The sequence below is a fragment of the Prionailurus viverrinus genome, chromosome A1, assembly GCF_022837055.1.
Source record: "Prionailurus viverrinus isolate Anna chromosome A1, UM_Priviv_1.0, whole genome shotgun sequence".
Classification (NCBI taxonomy): domain Eukaryota; kingdom Metazoa; phylum Chordata; class Mammalia; order Carnivora; family Felidae; genus Prionailurus; species Prionailurus viverrinus.
Window position 1 is genome coordinate 59,771,178 of NC_062561.1, and position 7,659 is coordinate 59,778,836.

General features: G+C 35.4%; 1 pseudogene; it reads left to right on the forward strand.

Annotated features, from left to right (window-relative positions):
- Nucleotides 1-6,703: 6,703 nt before the first annotated feature.
- Nucleotides 6,704-7,105, forward strand: LOC125150017 (mitochondrial intermembrane space import and assembly protein 40-like; annotated as a pseudogene).
- The last annotated feature ends 554 nt before the right edge of the window (nt 7,106-7,659 follow it).

Here is a 7,659-nt window from a genome sequence, read left to right on the forward strand (position 1 = left end):
ACTAAATAATAATACATATGTGTCAAAATAAGAATGCCATGGCACAAATGGAAGGAAATGCATCCTCCCCACTTAACAAAACATACCATATGTAGTTCTAACAGAAAATGATATCCATGAGAAATAATAACTCTGCAGTGACAGAGCAAGCAATAGTGATGAAGAATTAGTATATTTGAATAATATGTTCATGGAAGGGACCAGAAGTTTTCATGAAAAGACACATATCCTATGAGAACTGAAAGTTGAAAAAGTATGGTGTTCGGGGAATAGATGGAAGAAAATGTAATTGAAATAAGAAATAATAAGTATCATAGTAACACTCTATTTTAATGTTTATTTTTGAGAGAGAGAGAGAGACAGAGAGTGAGCAGGGGAGGGCAGAGAGAGAGGGAGACACAGAATCCAAAGCAGGTTCCAGGCTCTGAGCCATCAGCACAAAGCCCGAAGTGGGGCTCGAAATCACAAGCCGTGAGATCATGACCTGAGCTGAAGTTGAATGCTCAACTGACTGAGTCACCCAGGCTCCCCACACTCTATTTTAAACCCTGGCCTGGAGACAGTGACTTAGTTATATACATATCTATATATTTATATCTGTATCTATATCTCTAACCTGGTCATCTTGAACATCAGTCCCATGGAACATGTTTCCACCATTTTAATGATGAAGAAATTTAAGGATAGCAAATTAAAATGACTTATTTAAGGTTGCAAAATTAGCAATTTCAGTGTCTAGATTTAGAATTGATTGTGTCTAGTTTGAGTCCAAAATGAGTGCTTACTCTCTACAGAATCTTAGGTTTCCTCAGTGATGCTTCTGGTGCTACTGGTGATAAAGCAGTATTGAAGGTGTGATCAAATTATTTGGGGATAGAGGACACTGTGTAAATTATTTTTCAAAAATAATTACATCTTGCACCCCCCCAAAACAAGATGGGGAGAGTATTGTCCCTATCACATTGACACTCTCTGTGATTAGCCATTGCATCATTGTTCATGAAATCTATTTCCCCAACTCTGGATGTTAGGTTCATCCGTGTGATTTGCATTGCTCCATAACATGTTAACAGTTGTTATGGCATCAGAAGCTTGAATTGTATTTGGGTGGTTGTTCCTGTCCTCTTGTAAATCTGCTATTGCCCTGTGAAGAAACGGTCCAGATAACCCATTGATTGAAGGAGTATAGGAGACACATGAGCAGACATAAACTTTGGAGCCAAGCCAAGCTGAGTTCTGCCTTTATTGATTAATCCCCAGCCAATTAGCAGACAAATAAGAGAGAATAAGTGGTTATTATTTCAAATAGTTGAGTTTTAAGATGGTTTGTTAAACAGAATTTTTGTAGAAATAGCTGACAGACATAGTCACTAGCAATATACTTCAACTTTAGAATTTCTATTTTAATACTTGCATATATTAGAATTCCAAAAATATTTTCTCAAAATAGGTTACTGATCCTTAGAGAAATAGAAAACCACTTTTTTTATATTATGCCATCTTTAAATTCACTGATGCATCATGAAAATGTTAACTGTTCATCACATTTTTGCATATTTTATTCTGATCTATATTCCTCTAAATGCAATAGAAGCTATATGTAACTGATTCTTAATCAAAACATTGAATAGACATTTCAGCAATCTGTCCACTTAAATCTGCAATCACTAAACTACAAAAAAATTAGAGATTTTTATGAGTAGAGAGGTAAATTTTGCCTCATTACTTTCCTAAAAAAATAGTTCAGAGAGAATATGAGGGAACTGAAGTATGCAAAAAGAATCCTATAGGTATTAATCAAAAGGTGTATCGTCATTAACATAAATGAGCAGCTGAAACCAAACATAGCCAATTGCATGGAGCTATGTGGCTAGACATACTACACTCTTAGTTCTGGTAACAGAAACCGACATTTAATGAATAAAAATTATTCACAAACTTTTCTATTCCTTATTAAGTTTTGAAATATTTGTGTGTGTCTGTAACTGCAGCATTGCAACACTTTAATGTCAAATGAACACTTTCATTGAATGTGACATAAATGAGTAATATCTCAAAATAATCAACTACTATAATATATTCAACTATTTACAAAAAATTCCAAAAACATATTACTGTCTTTTAGCTTGTGACTAGTTAGGAAAAACATGCACATGTTTATACCTGAAAGTCTTTTTTTCTCATACTTAAATTTGTTAGTAATTATCTTTAGGGAAAAAAAGTTTCTGCTTTCTCATAAATTGCCTGATATAGTCAACATTATGGTTGGTTTTAATAATGAGTACCTGAACACTGCTAGAATCCACACTTTGGTTAATTAGACATCAAGGAATCTGGCATTCTTTAAATTAGTGTATTTGCTAAGTTTATTTGCATTTTTTATTAACAGCATTTACATGGCCCATTTTATGACTCAGGTGTTTTTTATTATTTTTATTTTTTATTAACTACTTACATATATTAGCTTATTTAATGTGGTCTTCCTAACCTATGAGTTAACAAGAGTAGAAATAATTCAGTGTATTCCAAAAAATATGCAAGACAAAATAACACCAGAAACAACTCCAATATCAGACACGTGACTTAGATCAAAGTCAACAACTTTTTTCAGTAAATCTCATATATTTTAGGCTTATAAAGCCACAAAGTCTCTCTGGTAGTTAGAGTCAAGTCTGCCAATGTTGTGCTAAAACAACTATAGACAACATATAAATAAGTGGGCATTGGTCCGATAAAACTTGCTTTATAAAATGAGGTAATGGGCTGGGTTGAGCCAGTGGGTCACAGTTAGGTGTCCCCTAACTTAGATGGTAAGCGATGGATATGATTCTGGTCATATGAAAGTATAAAGGAAACCAAGGACATTGGCACTAAACACACCAAACCTTGTTTCCTTGAGACCTGTTCCTTTTTGGGGAACTAAAAGCATTCCATGTTCATTAAATTAAAAAGCAGAAAAAGGAACTGTGGTAAAAGATAAAACAAAATCATACATGGTACCACAGGTGAATATAATGGAATCATACCATTTTGTGATATGTAAAGCCAAAACAAACATTCCTTTTTTTCCATTGGCAGTATATGAAAAGGACTCAAGGAAATGAAAGTTCATTTTGAAAAGAGGTGGTAGTTATAAAGATATTAAATCATTTCCACAGATTTTACCTGTGATTGTAGACAATTACTTTGTCAGGATATTTTCTTGGCTTCATGACTGTAGTTGATAAAAGTAAAAAGATCACAGCAAATCTTTTTCTAATCGTGAATTTTGAAAATATAGTAACTCAAAAACACTAACAGCAGGATAGTAACACCACTTTTACATATGAAAGAGATCACATTTAGTTTCCATCTTGATGAGAAATTTATGACTTCTGGTGTATTTGGCTAACTGAGAGGAATAGAACAGCATGGCCCTGGTAGAAAGAATTAAATACGTCAGTATACATATTGTGCCAAGCAAATGGAACAATTTACAGATTGGGAGCAGTGCAAAGTGTTGTCATTCTGGGCTAGAGCAACATCTATCTTTTTATACAGAAATAGAACATTCTGTTCAGTGTGTTCCAGCCTTGGCTCTCAGTTCCTAAGATAAATCTCAACCCAGAACAAGTCAGTGATAGGATACAGCAGAGAGCATAATAGAGGCTTGACAATGCAGTGATTAGTTACTTAACCTGAGAACTCAGAGACTAATCCATATGATAGAACATACAGAAAACAAATTGGATATGCAAATGTTTCCTATGTTTGAAATGATTCACATTATAAATAACCCTGCCAATTCACATATTGAAAATTAATAAATGTACATGTTCCCTAAATATGGCATTTTAATCCTCAATACTTTGGGTCAGACTGTTAACAAATAGTCATATAATCCAATTTATTTGTGGAAAATGAAAAAAAAAACCAGATTGTTCACTTTATTTTTTAGTATTTTTTTAATGTTTGTTTATTTTTGGGAGAAAGAGACAGGATGAGCAGGGGAGGGGCAGAGAGAGAAAGAGACACAGAGTCCAAAGCAGGCTCCAGTCTCTGAGTTGTCAGCACAGAGCCCTACGTGGGGCTCGAACGCACAAACTCCAAGATCATGACTTGAGCTGAAGTCGGATGCTTAACCAGCTGAGCCACTCAGGTGCCCCAGAGTGTTCACTTTAGGCAATAACTTACATATGACCAAATGACAGATTCCCTTGGGTTTTCATAAAACTTTGTTAATATAATTAACAAAGACACTCTCAGATTCCTTTACAGTTGATTGTTTATATGTCTGTGTCCCTTGAAAGAACTAGAGCTACTTGAAGATACAAATTGTTGGAATTTGTATATCTAATACCATAGTTGGGATGGCATATATCCAGTATTCAGTAAGTAATTGTAAAATTACTTCAATTGAATATAACTTTTTGTTGTTTCTGGAATGATAAGATAATATATATGGGAAGCACTCTTTTTTTTTTTTTTTTTCTGATTCCAAGTTAGTTTCGAGGGTTTATATGTCTTGGGTTAAAGTAGCAGTTGAGAAGCACTGTCTATTATAGCATTTTCTGTGAAACCAAGTAAAAGATCAAAACTCATGTATCCTAGACATTCAGATACATAAACTATGATATTTAAAAACCAAGAAAGAATTTCCACTATCCATATGATAAAAATGAATTCAAAATATTCTTACTCAGGCTTTCTCTCATGTCAAAATAGTGTTTTGTTTTAAAGCATTAATTCATCTGAAAACAAAACAAAACAAAACAAAACTGTTCTAAGAATCAGAGACCCAGTGTCATACATTTGAGTAAATAGTTCACTGAAATAGATGCATAAACCACAAAATTCACACACTACCCAATATACTAGTGTAATATATTAAAGAAAAGATTGTGCTGATGTATTGAATTTACAGTAAATAAAAGAGTTCAGAGGTTTCTTGTAAATACCAGAAGCATCACCACTGTTTTAAGTTTAAGCATGTGTAGGATAAACGATAAAAGTGACTTTTCATTCACGGATAGATCCTTCAGATAACCAGATTTGGTGGTGGCATCATTCAAAATGTCCAAGCAGAGGACCTGAACAAATATTTTTCCAAAGAAAAGGTGCAAATAGCCAAAGGTACATGAAAATAGTGCTTAACATCACATCACTGAGTCATCAGGAAAATGCAACTGAGAACTACAGTGAACTATTATTTCACACCTGGTAGATAGCTCTTATTAAAAAGACAAAAGATGACAAGTGTTGGGAAGATGGGAGAAAAGGCAATCAATGTATGCTGTTGGTTGGAATGCAAATTCCTGCAGCCAGTGTGGAAAATAACTTAGAGATTCTGCAAAGAGTTATTCTGCTATAAAAAGAATATCCTGCCATTTGCAACAATATGGATGGACTTTGAGGGCATTACCAAAGTGAAATAAGTCAAAGGGAGTAACACAAATACTGCATGATCTCACTAGTATATGAAACCTAAAAAAAGCCAAACTCCTGGAAAGAGTACATTGGTGATTGCCAGGGGCTGGGTGTGGGGAAAATCAGGAAATAATGGTCAAAGAGTACAAACTACCTTTTATAAGATGAATACATTCTAAGGATTTAATGTTCAGCTTGGTGACTATTTTTAATCGTATTACGTAATATACTTAAAATCTTAAATACTTAAGATCTTAAATGTTCTCCTCACACACACAAAGGTTAAGTGGGGTGATGGATGTGTTAATTAACATTACTGTGGTAATCTTTTCACAATTTATATGTGTATCAAATTATCTTAAATTACACAGTATTTATTATGTGTCAATTACATCTTTAAAAGTTCGGGGGTGGGGGGGGGGAAGGGAGGAGCCACCAGAAGAATAGGATACTGAGGAAATGCATAATGTCATGATATAATTTCAGTAATTTTTTTAATTCTTAAATTTGGTAGGTCATTTAATGGTCTTAGTTTGCTCACAGTCAAGACAGATGAATGTATGTAAATAAATAAATTACATAAAGTACAAAGTGTGTTCAAAAAGCCACTGGCAGAAATCAAAATTATTTTGTTGAATCAGCAAGCAAAACTATTTTTTGACTACTTTGTGACCTCTTCTAAAGTTTTTTTCATTGACAACATAAAGATATGAAATGAGCAGGGGCTGTAGGTAATGGACCAGAGTGTGATTCCACCACCCTTCTATGTACATAAGCTTGGACATAGTGTATTATGTTACCTAATATCTTTGATCCTGTCATAACTAATTTGTGAAAAAAGAAAACATTTTCTTGCTTCATTATAATACACTATTTAGGAAATGTATCAAACAACATGTCCAGGCTCATTAAAATGGTCATCACTATAAGTTTTTAAATATTTCATTGATGCTGTTCATACTAGGTATGAATACTATGCTCGTACTATGGCAGGGATCAAGATCACACAGGTTGATGACACAGTGCAACTTATGTTTCAAAAAATCCTGAAAATACACCAGTGCTAGAGGAAAAGTGAAAGTTATTTGGGCAGGAAAAAAAAAAAACACCATAGAAATATGTGAAGTAAGTTAAGCTGTGAAAATAAAAGTACCAGGCTGAGGCAGGTGTGCAGTTGGCAGTGTGAGTCCTCAGCCACCTGGCCAGCCTGCCTGAGAAGAAGTGATAGCAGGAGCCCACTGCTGTCTGTGCTGCCTCCACCACTGTCGCTGGGAGGTCTGAGTGCCAGCCTGCAGCCATGGCTTACTGCTTGTGGGAAGGGAAGGGTCAAATCATGTTTGTGACCAAAGAAGACCGTGAAACTCTGAGCAATGCTGAGCTGGTGGCTGATGATAGATAGCTGTGATCCATAAGAGGAGCACGGATTGATCCTACCAAATGGAGACATTAACTGGAACTGCCCATGCCTTGGGGAAATGGCCAGTGGCCCCTGTGGGGAATAGTTCAAGTCGGCCTTTTCCTGCTTCCTGACAAGGAGTCAGACCGTGTATATCACTTCTGGGCCATGCAGGAATGCATGCAAAAATACCCTGACCTCTACCCCCAGGAAGATGAGGAGGAGGAGAAGCCAGCAGAACCTTTACAAGAGGGAGATCCCAGTGAGGCCACTACAACCAAAGAAGAGGAAGGGTCAAGCTAATGAAGGTCACAGGCACTGAACTCCAGTTTTTCTGCTGCAAAATGATGTGAACCTTTTGCAAAATGCTTTTTTTTCATTCTCTGAGAAGGTGCCTTTCCAAACTCTACTGTTTTGTCCACTATAATCTGAAAAATAACTTTTTTCGATGAGGGTCTTGGTCTTTTGACACATACAGTGGGAAAACTATGTATGTCTTACATAAACCTATTGGCAAATGTGACTGTCAGTTTTGAATCCTCAGATTACTCTGAATTTTGTCACTTTGAAATAATGTGCTGACTGTGCTCAGCAACCAAAAATCATTATTTGGGAGTGTCTTGCGAGTGAGCTGATTTATTTGATTATATTCCTTTTAGTAGATTTTATACCCTTTTGGGAAATGAAACAGAAACAGAAACATCTTCCTTTAAAAATTCTGGAGTGGGGCCATTCCCAATACAAGAGGCCAGATGATCAGATACTTATTTCTCAAGATCTGTCTTGACTGTGTTTCATCTCTGATACATTTTGGTTTCCATTTTTGCATAGAGCTCCAGGTTTTCTGTGTTTGGAAA